Here is a 17698-nt window from a genome sequence, read left to right as displayed (position 1 = left end):
CGAATTCTGGCCCGTGACTTGGGGATGGGACAATGGGTTCCGGGAAATACTTTTTCTTCCATGAAAAAATTAAATAGAAGCTCCCTTTTCCCACTGGGATTTTTTTCTTCCTGCCTTGAGTGTGGTTTGTAAAGACAGGATTTTCACAGAGATGGCAGCCGTCTCGTAACCATGCAGTGACAAGTCTATTTTGAGCCCACTACTGGGCAGAATGCAGGGATACAAAAGAAGTAGAAGTTATGGTTCCTGAGCCCAAAGACCCTATAATACAGAGTGTCAAGACCTGAACACACGAATGAACTTGAGAACAATTACAAAACAACTTACAGTATTACTCAGTGCCAAATAACGCAGAACCAATGGCAGCCCTCCAGAATCCACTGTTGGTTACTTCGTCCTGCCAATTCTTCTTGCCAATCCAGTTAAACTGATGGGGTTTTTAGGAATGATGTGACATTCAGAGAAGATTCTAGTCTCATATTCTTATATTTTTAAATATATTGGTGACCCCGTTTAAACACCAGTTATGACTTTCACTTGGAAGGGAAACACAATATGAAAAAAGCATTGGGCTGAACATTGGGTTTTAGTCTTGGTAAAGCCACTTCATAGCTGTGGGATACTGTAAAGGTCACTTAAACATCTAGAGTTTGGTTCTCTAATCTATAAATTGGGGATAATGATTCATTCAGCAAGTATTTAATGAGAACTTAATAAGTGTTGGACCCTGTTTTAGGGCAATAGAGATACAGCTGTGAAAAAAAGAGACCTCATGTAATAGAAGGTAGACATACAATAAACAAATGTGTACTATATCAAGATACAGTAGTAAGTCCAACAGAAAAACATGAAGCAGCGTAAAAAGGATAGAAAATATGGCAGGTAAGTGCAGAGTCTGCTCATTTATATGGAGTAGTCAATAAAAACTCCTTGATAAGAGGCTTGCATTTCCTTCCCAGTGTTAATCAGGCCAAAAACAGCTCTGAGTCTTGCAGGTCTTTTTCATGACCTTTTCATGACTTTGGAGTATTTCTTGCCAGTACTCATTTGTTATTATTGTCTCTTGAATAACTATCCTGTGAATTTTTAAGTGGAAATAACTTCCCAGAAGTCTGAAACTCAAGCAGGCGTGAAGGGTGAATAAGGTATAGTAGAAATTGTAGAATATGTACTAACTGTGGTTTGATAGGCAGAATAATGACCCTCCGATGATATGATATTTACATACTAATCCCAGGGACCTATGAATGTTACCTACATGGCAAAAGCGACTTTGCAGATGCAATTAAGGTAAGAATACTGAGATGGGGAGATTATTCTGGATTGTCAGGTAGACCCAATGTCATCAGAAGGGTCCTCCTAAGAGGGATGCAGGAAGGTCAGAGATGGAGATGAGACAAAAGAAGTAGAGGTTGGAGTGATGTGGCCACAAGCCAAGGAATGCAGGCAGCCGCTAGCAGCTGGAAAAAACAAGCAAGAAACAGATTGTCCCCTCAGAGCCTCCAGGAGAAATGCACAGCCCCTGCTAGCCTTTTGATCTTAGCCCCAAAAGACCCATTTTCAGACTCAGAAGTCTGTAAAACCGTAAGATAATATTAATACATTTGTGTCGTATTAAGTTGGTGGCAATTTGCTATAGCAGCGATAGGAAACTAATACAGTAATATAGTAAAAACAGCCCTGAACTAGAGATCTGTCACAATCCAGCCCCTGCCAGATGTCTATTAATTGTGTAATCTCAGGAAGAGATTCCTGAGATTACACCTCCTTTGTCTTCCCTGTAAAGTGAAATTGTATCTGCCTTACTGTGTTGTTACCAAGACAGATAAAGTTATTCATGTGGGCACTTCGTAAAGTGTTTCGCGTTATACAAATGTTAGGTGTAAAACTTTGGCTTAAAGTTTTCTTAATGAGAGGGAGACCTGGAAAAAAGGCACCTGTCCTTAGCAGTCCGATCACATAAAGATGATGCTGTAACCACTGCTGTAATTAAGATATTGTTTTAGGAGTGTCCCCGTGTGGGGGAGGCCACCCAGCTCCCTTGTCACAACCTTCTCTCCATCAGCCAAAATGAACATGGCTAGCTGACTGTACCTTCTTTGCCCAAGAGCCAAACCACAGCTTTAGAATCCTCCTTAACCCACCTTCAGGAAGTAGCTATCAATCAACTAGAGCTGGCTTAAAAGAAGAGACTTATTTAAAACGCCTGACCCAGTTGCTTAGACAAGTGTGTCCTCTTGGCCAACAGCTAGGGCATCACCTGAGATCTTGCGAGAAATGCAGATTCCCGGTCCCCACCCCCACCCCAGACTTCCTGAATCAGTCAGCGCTTTAACAAGGTCCCCAGGTGCGTACTGTATGTTAGTTGGGAGGATGTATTTTGGAGTGGTTTGAATCCCAGCCGAGCAGGTTACTACTGGGTGACCTTAAGCAAATTGTCAGATCACCTAAGCCTGTTTCCTCATCCAGCAGGTGGGGGACAATATCTCGGGTTGTGGTAATAATCAGACAGGCTGCATCCAAGGCATTTGCACAGAGGCTGCCAACAGATACTCAGCTAATAATATTGCTTTTTATTGTATCATTTTGCACCATCTACGCCTGCTAACCACATACACATCCATTCAGTACCGCCGGAGCCGCTCAGCGGGGATGATTTCCGAAGCCACCCGTGCCCGTGAGGGTGGGAGGGGGTGGGGACAGGAGCACTGGCAGCAATGCCATCTCCAAACACGCAGGCTACCGTACACTTCGCAACACGCAGGAAACCTCGGGTGATCGCCTTGTTTTCAGGTTCTCACTGCACGTGGCTTCGTCGGAAACCGTGTGTCTGGTGACCTGTGGCAGGGGAGCAAGGACCGGAATTCCCGCTGGATCGCTCTGGGCCCCCAGCCCGGTTCCTGAATCGCTTCTGAACTTTGCATCCGCCGCGGGTCTCGTTGCAGCGGAAGCGCAACCTGCCGGCCCCTACCCGCAGCACTTTCCCCGGGGACCGGGGGGCGGGGAGGGGGCGGAGGGGGCGGAGCTTGGCGTCCTGCTGTCGCCGCCGCCGCTGCAGCCGCCGCCGCCTGCTCTGAGCTCGGCTGGGCAGCGCCGGACAGACGGGCGCGCCCCGGGCCTGAGCGAGGCACGGTCGTCCAGACTGGCTCTGCGCCCGGCGGCGGGGACAGTCCCCTCGGTCTCCGCCCGGCAGCCGTGCGCCGCCTCCGCTCTTTGCATAGTAATTTCGGCTCCCCGAACGCACCGAGCTCGCTCCGGGACCGGGCTGAAAACCACCGCGGCTCGCGGGTCGCCAGGGGCCATCCGTGTGGCACCGAGCGCCCGAGAGCCCGTGCCTGGGACATGCGACGGGAAGCCCCAGCCCCAGCGCAGGCAGCGGCCCCGCCGCGCCGCGGGGAGCCGGGCGACAGCAGGTAGGCGACGCCCCCCACCCCGCGCCACCTCCGCTCAGCGCCCAGCCAGGGGGGACCCGAGCGTCGCAGCGTGCTGTGTAGAGGCAGGGGACACATTCCGTCCCACGTTTTGCCCGAGGATCCTTTGCCTGTTGCTCTCGTCGCCGTCCCATCCCGCGCTCCAGGTGGGGCCGTCTTTCTCGCAGGTGATCAATTCTCTGCAAGGTCATTGCTCCTTTAGGCTCTGGCTTTGACGGTAAATGAAATAAGACGCCTGCTGTTTGGGGGCGGAGGGGGGAGGGGTGCGGGGCTTTATAATCAATCGTATACTCAGTAGGGTCTGCACACTCTGCGGATATCCGAATAGGTGGGTGTGTGCCCGCCTGTGTCTGTGTCGGACATTTGTCTCATTTTCCTATGCTTCTTCCCTTTAAGATCAAAACACTATGGTCACATATAATATGCATGCATTTGTCTGTGTGCTGGTGCGCACACACACACACACACACACACACATATATATACACTTACATACATAGACTTTTTCTTGCGGTAGGCAGAAAGACGACGAGGAAGGGCGGGTAGAGGTTGCTAAAAGGAAATCACTGTGGAGACCTGTTCAGTGATAGAGGTGAACTTTGGAACCACATTAAATCAGGCCAGAGACTAGAGGGGACAAACGGTTCTTTAGAGATGCATGTTAGAAAACGTCTGGAGAAGACTGTCAACCGGCCCCTCTTCACGCTCTCCGGGCAGATGGAAAAGAGAGAGGCAGGCAAAACTGCAGACGCAACAATGCACAGGGAAAGAGGGGGACAGGCGGGGTACTTAGCAGACACTGGGAAGTGAATTTGGGGTGGTGGGAGGGTAGCAAATCCAGGTTGGATTTAAGGGGACTTCCGGAGGGACATGGAGAGAAATCACGGCTTGGGGTGCAGGCAGTTCAAGGTTAAGATGCTGTGAATGTCCAGAAGGCAGGGGGCAGGTGGACGCAGCAGGCGCTCGGAGCGGGGGGACGAAATAGAGCTCGGAGTGGCCACTCGAGTAGCAGCCACCTTTTATTAAGGTGTCTTCTTCCTGCAGTGAGAACAGCACTTGGGTATGTTCCATCTAAATATTTTTCACAACACATTTGTTAAAGGTCCATTATGGGACCGTGTTTTCCTTTGGGGTTTGCAAGGAATCTGGGTCATGGTGGGACTAGAAGAAACTGAAGTGTTTACAGCCTCAGCAAGATTTGGGAGAGAGAGAGAGTTGATTAAGGCTTAGCTTCATGAAATATTTACACATCTCTTGCGTGGGCTTTTGTTTGCTCTTGTTGGTGCTGTTGCATATTTGACTTTGATAATGCTTTGAGTGTACTTCTCTCGAATGTGCTCATTTTCCAGTTATAAACTATTCTTTCTTTCCCATTGTGTTCACCACTGGCCTGCCCCGGGTAACAATTGTGGGAATAAAGATATATGAGTCACAGCACAAAGGGGAAAATCTTCTCGGTTGCTATCTGCAAAAGACAGGACTTTGCGTTAGAGAATGTTCTTTTGAAATCGAAGCACCAAGAACATTTTTTTTCAAGTTGTTTTGTGCGTTTAGTTTTTCAGGTTTTTGTGTGTGTTTAGTAGGGAGAAGAAGTTGTTGATTCATAAACAGAAATAAAAAGGTAGTTATTTGCTTTTGCAAGTTATATGTTATATCACTGGAATTTGTTTTGGAAACAGAGGAGCTCATGGAGAGCCACGTACAGTGTGTTCTGGTGTGGTGAGGCTTCCCCTAAGCTCTAACCTAACTCTTATGAAAATGATTAGGACAAAATCACAAGTGCATCAGCTTCACAGGGGAAGTGGGGGACTGAAGAGTTGTATGAATCAGATCAGTGTCAACCAGAGGGCAGGGAGGGTTCCAGCAAGCTGTTTTGAAATTTGAGTGTTTTAATTGCCTCCAAAGACTTGCCTAATACGCTTAATTATTTGTTCCTGCAACATTTTCTTAATTATGCCTCAACTATGCTGAAGAGACTATATTAAGATCCAGCTACCCTTCGCTGCTTGAATTTTCACTCACAAAAGCTGCAGCCTACAGGGAAGTACTGAAATATTTGTCACGGAACCACAAAATCATGAGATACTGGGCTCAGAGAGTGAGGACACATGGTTCTAGTCCCAGCTCACACTTGAGCTCCTTCAGTGGCAGCTGCTTCTTCCTTTCTGCACTCATTCATTCATTCATTCATTCACTTGTTCATTCATGCATTCCGCGTATATTTATCCTGGATTGGACATGATCCTAGGCTGTGGACTAGGAGAATGGGCAAGACACAGTCTCAGTCTGCAGAACTCGAGATGGAGACCGCCAGGAACAGCTAGTGAAGTGCTGTGGCCGGGTGCTGCAGAGGCCAGGTGTGGAAGTGGGAAGCACAGGGGGAGTTGCCCATGGACTTGAAGGATGAGAGGAGCTATCCTGGGGAAGAGGAGAGGGAAGGGAACTCCTGGCATGGGGACCCAAATATGCAGAGCCTGAGGAAAACAAGTAGCTCTAGGTGGTCGGAAAACAGTGTCAATACATAAAGCTAGAAAGGGGAATGGAGAGGGCAGCCGGATTCACCCACAAACTGAAGTCCAGAAGAGCTAATTCATCTGGGCAGTAAACCATGTGATCTGGATAAGTTATGCATCTGCCGAATGCATTCATGTGTTGTTCATATCACCCAAGTTCATATCCTTCAAATATCTTTGAAGAAACCATATTTGCTGTAATTTACAATAGCCTGCTTAAAGCAGAAAAGAGTCCTTCAGAAAGTTGTACTTCTCTGAGCCTCAGTTACTTCATCCGTGAAATGTCCACCCCCTACTCCGCATATTATGAAAATAAAAGAGAGAATGAGGAACTAGAGATTTGAGTTTTATGGAAATGAGTTATAAAAATGCAGAGAAACTTATTTTTATAACAACAGCGCTCAGGGAAAAAGGATGGAAAATAGTGTATATTCTAAGTACTTAATTGACTTCCAGATGACTCCAAAAAGCAAACGTCTGATGGTGTGAGAAACTGAATGAGCCAACAAGTAACTCAGGAACACGGGCTAAGAACAGCCCAAAGTCCACAGAATATTTTATATGATTTTTTAAATGAGAGAAATATTGACAGTAATCCAAAAGTAATCAATAAGTGCTGTACTTTTCAAACTAATCCCCTGTGAAGTCAGTTTAGTGGGTGTTATCAGCATTTTTAGTTTTGAAAAGTAAAATAGAGGAAAACAGAAGCATGAGTAAGTATTGTTGATGGAACTTCTTAATTAAATATATATTTATATGTATGTGCCCACTGGACTGGGATGTAAAATGTATATCTCACTGTGCATCATATTCCAAAAATCCAAAAGCTTCTGCTTTAAGAAGCTTAGAAAAGAAAAGATGCTTCCAGTTTGCAAGATGCCAAGAGTAGACTGAGAGATGTGATATATAAGCATTTATGCAATATTCTGCATAGCAGAATTGCCTGATTGCGGAAGTCAAGACTTATGACTTAGCACATGCATGACAGTAAAGTCAGCAAGTAAGATCTTTGGGAACTGAATTAGTCTGGAAAGGTTTCAAGGAGGAGGTGGAATTTGAGCTAGTTTATAAAAGATGGATGGATCTGGATGAGCAGTGAGGAAGGTGTGGTGATACAGAAGGAAAAAGAAAAGATTGAGGTGGGTAAAGGCAAGTGTATTTAAGAATCATTTAGAAAAGAAAATGAATATCAAATTGGAGGAAGAGAATTGCAAAAGAATTTCTGTTGAAACTGAAATATTACTCAACAGTTGTTTTTTTTTTTTAAGAGACAGGGGTCTCACTATGTTGCCCAGGCCAGACTCAAACTTCTGGGCTCAGTCAATCCTCCCTCCACCCTCCTCAGCTTCCCAAGTAACTGAGACCACAGGCGTGTGCCACCACATCCAGCTAAGAGTTGCTATTTTTTAAAATAAATTTTATTTTGTATATTTAAGGTACATGGTATGATGCTATAAGATACATATATATAGTATAATGGTGACTATAGTGGAACAAAATAATATATAAATCATCTCACATAGTTACCCATTTTCCCTTTGTGGCAGGAGCAGCTATAATCTACTCATTTAGCAAAAATCCTGAATACAATACACTATTATTAACTATAGTTCTCATGTCCTACATTAGAACTTTAGACTCATTCAGCCTACATGGCTGCCACTTTGTAACCTTTGACCTACATCTCCCCATTTCCTCCCCCCAAGCCTGACAAATCTAACCACTTTTGTTCTCTATCTCTGTATATGTGACGTTTTTCTTTGAGTTTCTAACTATTTTATGTCTAAGCTTTCTTTTCCTAATGCTATTTAAGAAAATCTAGCCAGAATAACTGTAACATCAGAAATCTGTCATCTCCTGCCATCTTTTTCTTTTGCAATAATTTACTGGTTGAGCCTTGACTCAATCGGATTTGATGGTTGAACTATTGAAATTATGGGATACACCGCATTGTGGAATGATTCTTTCATTTCTCAGAACATAACTACGGTCATTGGCACAGAGGAGCCGAGATGATCAGGGGATTGTCATAGATTCAGCAAACCTTTCTATTCTTTTCAACAAGTCTCCTTTCATGAGTGCCTTGTAGTTGCAAAATCCCATACAAGGCCCTGTGAAGGTGAACCAGATCACTTGAACTTAGCCTTGAACTCCAGAAATAAGGGCAGAGGCTGTCATATTTTCTTTTCTTTTTTTTTTTTTTCAGTTGTTTTGTGACTTGTCCATATTCTTAGTTAAATATTTAAATATTCATATGCATTTCTAGAAATGCATAATCTAACTTTTTTGTAGAAGAATCAAGTCTGGAATAATAAAAACATTTAGAGGCTACATTTGGATTGAAAAGACATTTATTGAATTTCATGGGGAAAATATATATACTCTCACAATTTAAATTACTCAACTGTCTTGAATGCCAGTGAGAAAATTTTTCACAGCTTTTTGACTGGGTGTATCGGAGCTGGCAACACAGTAATGGCTTTCTAATTTTTCATAGCTGTAATAAGATTATTGGCTTTATTTTGAAGCTAGCAGCATAATTTGGGGCCCAAATTATTATTACTGAGCAGTAATAACTGATGCTAATCCAAATACAAATCGGAGGGAGTGCTTAAAAAATCTGTCTTTTTATAATGGTGCTAAAAGGATTCCATGGCCAGATTTGGAAACCATTGCTCAGTTTATGCCTCTATTTACAAGGAAGTGACTTGGTTACAGATGAGTCCCAAGGAAGTTAATAACTTGTTGGTAGTCATTGTTAGATCCGGGGCTAAAATGCAGGACTTCTCTTTCCTCTTCTCCACTGATTCTTGGCTAAGGGGAGAAGAAGCTAGACCAGAAGACAATGTCTGGGGAGAGTCGGATTACTTATGCACCTCCTCTCCAAAACTGAGAATCAATGCAGTGAGCCTTTCTCAATGGCAACGTGGTGATCTCATCTGTGTCCCCAGGGTCTGATGTGGCAGAAATAGTGTGGGCATCAGCTGGATGATCTGAGGCAAGGCGATTTCTTGGCCTTACACGCCAGATTCGATTGAAAAATGTTAATTCTTGGCTCCTAAAGAGAGTGGCTACCCAAGCCACCACTAGAAAATTGGTTTAGTCAGGACTCACAGCCTTTGACACCTGCAGAACCGAGAAAACCCCGGAAAAAAAGACCTAGAGGCTGAAAGAGTCAAATGCACAAAGTCACAGGCGTCACCAGGGACCTCAGCACTGTTGCTAATTCAGGACAGCTGGGCAAAGATCTATCTCCAAAGCTCCTGAAAAAAAATCACGTTTGCATCTATTAATTTTCTGGAGGAAAAAAAAAAAAAGAGTTGCCGAGAATTATTTTTTAAGCTTGAATGGCAAATAGTCTATCAAAGTGAGAGTATCTAGTTTATGAGGAGTAATCAGATGCTTTATGCTGAGAGATTTTTGGTTGTTTTTCAGGGATTTTGGTTACGAAATAGCATAAAATTAAGCTAACCGTATTGTATCTATGGGAGACACTTCTCTTTCTTTATAATGTACAACTTTGGTTAAATGAAATGCTAGAGGGAGTAAAGTGTTTGTGTTAACTATATTTCCTGAGTAATCAAAGCATATTTTTTTGCTTCGGTTCTTGTTGACAATTTTTCTAAAATGTAATAGTCTGCAAATACTATCAGGATTCAGAATTTTATTAATACATTGCCTCTGGGTTTTTATTCTGAATTATGGCTATGTAGGACAGAGATGCTGAATATAATATAGAAGTTTTTTCTTGTTTTTCTTCCTTTCTCATTATACACGCTTTCTCATTATACCCTTTAAAAAAAAATTGTTGTTCAAAAATGCAAGACATTTGGTTCATTGTGGGTTCCACTTTGTTGGAGTTTGATCTTTGCTTTGCTCTTACATCATTTTGAAATGCTTGTTCCTACTCTAAATTAGTTTCTCAGCCCACTGAAAACATGGCTTAAAGCTTCATTATTGAAGCAAATCCTCAGTGATTCCTAAGACGTGTTTCTAATTTCTGCTTTATACATAGCATTAATTTTTTATTTCTACTTAGTTGTATTGTTCTTACATCCTGCCTTTCTTTGAATTGTTCTATAAATTATTTCTCCTTGAAAAATGCAGGTAAAAATGAAGCCACTGGCATTTTAATTGCTAATGAAAATTAAGAATTTGAAATTCTCCTGAGAATTTTAGTCAGTGCTAAGGGTGTACATTTTCACCTGCATCCTTGGATGAGTAAAAATTGCTTGGGACAAATGGGTGGGGATGATTGTTCTTGTTTTCATGTCGAACATGCTCTGAAAGCAGTCAGCAGAAATCTGTCACTGTCAGGGTCAGGAGCTGAGCTCTGATGAGGTGAGTGAAAATGCCTTTGCAATCTCCTTTTGCGTGGGGGATGGTCTACACAAACAGATGCTCCGAGCAGAAGGGAGCTTTGCCATGAGCATCTGGGAGACCTGGTGCACTTCACTTTGCCTGTCTGGACCTCAGATTTGGGGATGTATGAGCCAGATCAGAATTGAAAACTGGCAGTCTGTGGGCCCAGCAGGAAAACCATAGCCCGCAGGTATTTATTTTTGATTAAGCCAATGTTTAAAAGTCAGAAGGTCTATTCTAAAAATTGAAACCCTAACCCACGTTCTCTAGGCTGGAGCTAAACAGCAGTATGTGCTACCTCGTTTCTTCACTGTAGTCCCCACTTCTTATTCTCTCCCTGCCATTGGGGCTTCAGGTAAGTCACTTGTAACCCAACAGCTTCACGTCATTGTGTTACCTACCCAGAGCCTGTAGGTACTGAGTTTGTGAAGTCTGGACTAGGTGTTTTCTCTAACTACCATCACGCTCTAAAATGCTGGGACTGTACTTATGAAATTGATGTGTCCCTACCGTGCAGAGAGATAATTGTACTGAATATTGTTAACTCTCGTGAACCACAGCGAGTGTCTAAAAAGTTTCCATCATCAAAATATGTAGAGTCTGCGAAAGTTCAATGAATACAAATTGAGTTGTTCTGGCCTGTTAGTAAGAGACTAGTGGAGTTTTCATTTGTTTGTTTGTCTAGTTGCCTGCTTGTTACTGCACCCCATGTGGCGAATGAAAAATATTAGCACTTTTAACAATAATTTAATTTATTTTTTCTTTACGTTAAAGGTCAATGACTAAGATTTTACACTGGATTGCTTCACAGGTTTCTTTTAATGCACCATGTCTTATCTTACATACAATGCTTTACATATCCACCAAACTTGCACGGCCTCCTGAAAGCCCAAAGCATGACCCAACCTTTCAGGGAATGGCGCATTCTATCTGGTAGGCACAGCGGTTGAGACAAACTGTCAGGAGTAGTATAGACTCAAATCTCAGCTTCTGGCTGTGCCTGTACAACTGAGAAATGCTCATCTAACGATGACAATCAGCTGTGTTTGCAACCTCTCTCTGAAGCGTGTCAGATCACTGCCCAGTCTGGCCACTCGATTGCACAGAACTGCTCTGGTCGTATGGCTAAAGAATGAGGTGAACTGCGTCAGGGTTGATTTATTTATGTTGCAAATAAAGACAAATGCCCTTTGCAGGCAACAAGATGGAAAAGCCAGGCAGATCTCCTCAGGAGAGAAAGCTGTCTGAATAGCTCTCTGAAGTCTCTCAGTCTTCCTCAACTTCTGCTGCCACTTTCTGTCCCCGTGCACACTTCGCTGCATGCCACCCCCACCTCGTGCCTCCTACTTCCCTTCTAAAAACATCCCCTCGCCTAATTATTAATCCTAAATTGTCGGTGCTTCAGCAGCTTCACTCCAAGAAGACAGCGCTGAGAATAGTATCAGCTGGAGCTAAGAGAGGACACAGTGCCACCCAACTCTGTGCTCTCTTCGGAGAGAGTGGCATTTCCTTACAGAACGACCTCCGAGTATTTAAGTGTTAGGTGTCATGTCAGCCGGAATGCGTTCATGATATGGAAAAGACCACAGGTGTTGAAATTCTTTAGGGATAGAGTTATTTTCCCCCTGGTGATTTTTAGATAACACCTATTTAGTTACACTGAAACTTTTATGCTCTTCTATGAGCAAACTATTCTCCAATTCCTCCGGTGGTTATTTTGATGTCTGAAACTGTAATGATAGGTTTTTAAAAGATCGTCCCTCTGGGGTTTGTGGCTTCTGAGTGATGCGTCTAAGTCTCCGAGAGGGATGGTCAAAATTAATAGCCTGAGCTGGACTAGATTGAGGGCATGTCAGTCTCTTCTGCTTTGCAGATTCGAGAACAGTTTGCCTCCAACTGGAAATAGGAGTTTATTTGGGAGGCGAGATACAGAATGTGGAATGGGGTTGGTGGAAAGCCCTGATCTAAGGAGGGAGGATTCCTTGGATCATTTACTGAATCCGCATTGAACACTTGATATATATGTTCAACCCTGTGCTATGCACCGGGGTTCAAAGTTGAACCAAACGTAGTCTTAACTCTTAAATAATTCCCAGACTACCGGAATAAACTTATTAACAAATACAGTTCAGCAAAGTTAAACTGGGCTCTCGTCGTGGTCAGGATCTCAGAGAATTCCCCTAACAGCCTAACAAACAACGTCCATCCTCTGTCCCAGCCACACACACCCTGTACCTCCTTCTTCCTTCCTGTTTGCCTGAACAATTCTGCTCAATTTCCGTTCCTCTTCACAGCCTCATCACCTGCTTGCCACACCTGGGTTCTTGTCTTCCCAGCAAGTCCAACTTTGAAAACTAGAGGAAGCCTTTCCCCGGACCACACTTCCTTAATGTTGTTAGAAAATAAAAACATGGACACATGTATTTTCAACTTCATCCTGCTAGAAACAGCTCAGAAACAGAAGGATGCAAAAGTGACAAAGTGGGGTAGGTAGAGGATTAAGAAATCTTACAAGTTTCTCTGATGGCTGGTCTGTATACTACAGGAAATTTCATCCTCATAAGTGTACCAGGACCTTAATGTAACTTCATCCCTTTTTTTTTTCCTATTCAGGAAAACATCTACAAATGCAAGTGGGATGAATGAGAATGACATTATTATAGAAATAACTATTATCAAGATTAGGATAACAGAGAGAGTTAGAAAACTACTCTAAATGATTCTTTTAATAAGTCATTTGCTGTCATTAGCACTTCATTGTTGCTCGTAAATTGTTTGTGATGCACTAATGTGTGTTAAGACTGTTTTAAGATAATTGTTTAGACTGTCAGGAATCACCTCCACCCTTGGTGGGGGATGATCTTGAATCGGATCGTTATTGGGGAATGCACCCATTTCGGGGTACTGAAATTATGCGGCTGTTTGCATAGCTGCTGTGTGAGATACTCCATGCCCTCTTGCCATCTGTTTTTCCTAAGGAGATGCTCATTACTCTTCCTTTAAAGCAGGTGTGCACCTGCGACCCTGGAAGTTCAAGGGGGTAATTCACACCTTTGGAAAGCCTGGCAAGAGTGATGCCATCTCTGTGCATTTACCCTGACTGGGAGGAGAACCTCTTTTGCCTTGCAGCCCTCGGGCTGGTGATGTAGGAGAAATGAGAGGACAGGAAGGGAATCTTGATTGTAGGACTGATGATGGTTAAGTGGAAAAGAATGAAAGACCAACGAAACACATGAGAGAAAAGGGTGTAGAATTCAGTAAAGAGGAAGCAAGAGACTAAAAGAAACCGGTTGAGGCACTTCGCAATCTTGGTTCTAGAGCATAAGAAAACCTTAATAAATTTATCTTTGTCCATCTACCTTCCAAAGGAAATAGATGAGGGATAGACTATGGATAGATATTACTGTTTCACAACTTTATTCTTAGACTTCTCTGCCAGTGGCATCCTCATAAAATTTCTCATTTAAACAAATCTATGAAGTTTGTACTATTATCTTCCGCATTTTAGAGATGAGGAAACACTAAATAACTTGCCCAGGGTCCCAGAGATGGTAATTGATTGAACTGTTTGTGAATTCAGAGTTGTCCAACTCCAAAAGCCTCGTGCTTCACACAATATGCTACACTGAAGTGTTCTGTTGAGTATCGGTAACGTAGAAATTATTAACATTGGGTCAAAATATGAGGAAGCGGCAGGATTTTACGGAATGCTTTCTTCTATCTTGGATTTCATTTTGTGTTGATAAAAAAAACAAACGTGAGAGCTTCTAAATCAGCGATGACATTTTTAAAGAAACTGGGTGAGTTCAAGGACAGAGATTTTAGGTTAAAACTTTATCGATCGGTGCGTAGGTGATAAAATCGACAAATATAACTTTTTATCAGAATAGCCAGGTGACACATACGTTCAGCAAACAACATTTCTTTGTTTCTCTAAAGAAAAACCAAACACATTTCATACAGTCACGTGTGTGTGCACACAAACACACGTGCACAGCAAGAAAAACCAGGCATGTGTCTTTGTTTAACTATGCCTACGGACTTTGGACTTAGGAATTATTTATAGAACTAGTGTTTCCGTGATTGATGTTTTAATCATAGACATTCATTTACTTATGAAAGTTAAGTAACTCCGTATTATAGCTTACAGCTACGTATTGTAGTTGCAAATGGAAGACCAAGAAAAAAGGTAATGTATGCATAGGATGCCCATTTGAGACAAATTCCTTCTTAAAATCATAGTTCTAATGAATTAATGCTACTGAATAGAAGGAAGAATATACTTATCTCTGTGCACTTTGAAGATAGAAATCCACTAATTGTAGAAAAGAAAAAAAGCCATGATTTCTGCCTTTTTTTTTTTCTTTTCAGTTCCTTAATAAGCAATTGATTTTTTTTCCCTAGCAAAAAAAAATTGACAGAAGTCGCCTACAGGCCTTAGTCCTCTTACTGGACCCTTGTCAACAATCTGCAATGTTTTTACCACCTTGTAACATTTGAAAACCAGAACTCTTTGTTCTAGGACGCAGCATTGTGGAGGACACTGTTTTTTAAAGTCAGAATTTCCAGCAGTGACCTGTGAGAGGATCTTAGGGGAAATGCAGATTTGCTTTTTATTTTAATCGTTCTGAATTTATTTTAGAAATATGTTCAGAATACATTTTGAAGCATATATTGTAAAATAGGTGCCATGAAAAATATATAACTGACACATCAACCCCGTGATTCCACAGATATTATTTCCTAGGATGAGGCTAATATTTTCAACTAGTGCACCAGTGAAAGTCAACTTAATGAAAAACATGAAGAAAAAAAAATAGTTTAGATAAGAAGCAGGTAAGGCAAAAGTCATGAAATGGGGACACAAATGTCACCTTCTGTAAGAGTAATACACAAAGTCATGTCGTTGCCCTCAGACACCTCAGGTTCTTTCTAGAAATGACAAGGATGGTCTAGAAATCTGTAAGATCAATTCTAGCTCTAACGTGCTCCATTTCTTTTCTTTTTTTTTTTTTTTTTAACAATTTTACTGTTTTTTTTCTTCATTCTCGGGCTTGTTTTCTGACTTTCAGGTCTCTTCAGCCTTTGTTGAAACATAGAAAGACCCTTTTGTATCTCTCCTTGTCCCTCACTGCCAAGCACGGATGTCTTCATTCATTTACAAATATCCTCTGTAAACAAATACCCTTTGGAGAACTTATGTACCAAGTAACGAGGGCATACGTGGGCATAGAAGAGCTGCGGACTTCTATACCTCTGACTTTTGCGTTAAATGAGTATCCATGTCTGAGATTCACATTGAAGTTAAAGCCCTTGAAAGCCCTGGGCTTCTGCCACCTAGTCATTTCTTTGAACTTCCTAAACAACTAAAAGTGCTTCAATGGAAAGTCCCTTCATTGATAAAATGCATGATCAAGGCTCATATCACAAATGTAAAAGGTGTGTTGCTGTCCATCCTGAATGAGATTACACGTGAGAATGGACAAAAGGAGTTTCTCCTACATCTCATAGCTAGAAATGTCTAATTCTTGAGTCATTTTGAATACAAAGAAAAAAAAAAACTAGTGCTTTCATGATTTGGGGAAGAATTTAATGTTAATACATGTCTGGTCAGCTAGAAATTTTTACAAGTGAGTCATTTGAGGAATTTAAATGCCTGAGTTCTTTAGGTTTTTAAAAAAAATCAGCTATATTGAGGCAGGAGAGTCAAGTTTCAATAGTGCTTATTGTTTTTTCATATAATTTACCCCCTCCTAAAAAGTGGGTAAGGTATAACTATTATTATGACTATATTTCCTTGGGAATTTGTCATTGAGAAACATTAGTAAAATGTTAAAGCACTTGAATGTGGTGAGTAGAAATTGTCATAAGCATTTATATAATGTCACTGTAGCTGTTTTACGGTCGCCAGCAATTCATAAGATTTTGCTGTAGTGCTGAAAAGGATATAGCTGTGGTTTCCTGCGGGAGTTTCTATATAATAGTGAGAAAAGCATCAGAGGATGCAGTTGGTAGTGGTGGTTTGCTCATAGCCTGCTGCTCTTTTCTTTTCTGTAAAAAACAGGAAACTGAAACTTGTTCTTTACTTAGTGCAATTGATGTTTAATAAGGGCTTTTCTGTGTGACAATATGGGAAAATGTAAAGATGCAAAGATTCGTCCCTGCCTGTAAGGACCATCAAATCTTAAGAAATTAAGTAAAAGATTAGGAATTTATGCAAAGAGTTTGAAGCACTCGGGGCAGTATTTATTTACTCTCAATGCATATACCTGGTGATAAAATTGATCCATTGAAATTGTTTTCAAGTTTTTAATGTTAATATTTTATCATGAGTAACTTTCCAAGTGTCACATTAAAACATATTTTGAAGCAACAGCTAGTTAGCTCAGATGGTTTTTAATTCTAGTGATTGCACCAAAGTCCAAACTAGTTTGTCAGTTTTTCTCTGTTCTCTGGTTACAGAGCAAACTCCCTGTTCCTCAGCTTATTACTTTTGAGGGGAATCGAGCAAAAAAGCATAATCCAAGTTCCATCTCAAAAACAAGGTAAAATAAAATGACATACTTAGGCTTAATAAATCAGTACTATTTCATTTGATTTTATCATAAATTTTAAAAAAAAGAAAGGCACATACAGAGGAATATTTGTAACCAAGTCTGAACAGGAAAGATTTAACGGAAGCCGTATCACTTAGGGAAGCAGAACCACCATGGTGATATGGAAATAATGGATTAATTATATAAGTTTTAGACCTTACACAATTGTGGGAGCTTTTGTCCTTGCTTTTGCATCTGATATGGGGTTGATGTCATCGTAGATTAGCAGAGCTGGCGGTTGGGGAGAAAAGCGAGATTTGAGGTGGAGCTAAGCAAGGACGAACTGGAACCTGCAAGACAAACCGAAAGCCATAAAGGCAAACTGGAACCTGTGTTTGACTCATATCTCCTCCAGCCTCAACGACCTGACCCGGAGAACCACAGAAGGAGCCGGTACTCTTCGCTGCAAAGCCTTTCATGCACTTGGCCCAGAAACAGAAGGAGACGATCTGGTGGGAGGCAGAGGGCCAGCAGGCTGGCCGCTACCTGACATCAAGGTGAGCTGGGAGGTCGTGAGCTGAACTTGGTGCTCAACACCGACCTTCAGAACATAACGCTGCTGTTTCACTTCTACCTTCCAAATCTCACATGCATTTCCTTTGCAGTTAACTGTAATGAAGAACAATCTAGCAAAGGGCATTCTGGGAACTGGTTTCCATCTTATCTAAGTTGGCACCTGGTACAAAACCACTGCAGAAGCTAGCCAATAAAAAAGAGGAATGTTTACACTCAGGCAGTCTCTTGGTTTTCAGTTCTACAAAAAGCCTTCAACCAAAGGATTCCTAATGCCTCCTGC

At 41.9% G+C, this 17698-nt stretch overlaps 1 protein-coding gene across 1 annotated transcript in view; it reads left to right on the top strand.

Moving 5' to 3' along the window:
* The first annotated feature begins 3065 nt into the window (after positions 1-3065).
* The window catches only part of GPRIN3 (GPRIN family member 3), a 51888-nt gene continuing 37255 nt past the window's right edge, over positions 3066-17698 (top strand). Inside the window, exon 1 of the mRNA XM_045536833.1 lies at positions 3066-3413. The gene's annotated coding sequence lies outside the window, so the exon portion shown is untranslated. The remainder of the gene's footprint in view (positions 3414-17698) is intronic.

Source organism: Lemur catta, chromosome 24 (assembly GCF_020740605.2).
Source record: "Lemur catta isolate mLemCat1 chromosome 24, mLemCat1.pri, whole genome shotgun sequence".
Taxonomy (NCBI): domain Eukaryota; kingdom Metazoa; phylum Chordata; class Mammalia; order Primates; family Lemuridae; genus Lemur; species Lemur catta.
This window is presented reverse-complemented; position numbering and strand designations above follow the sequence as displayed.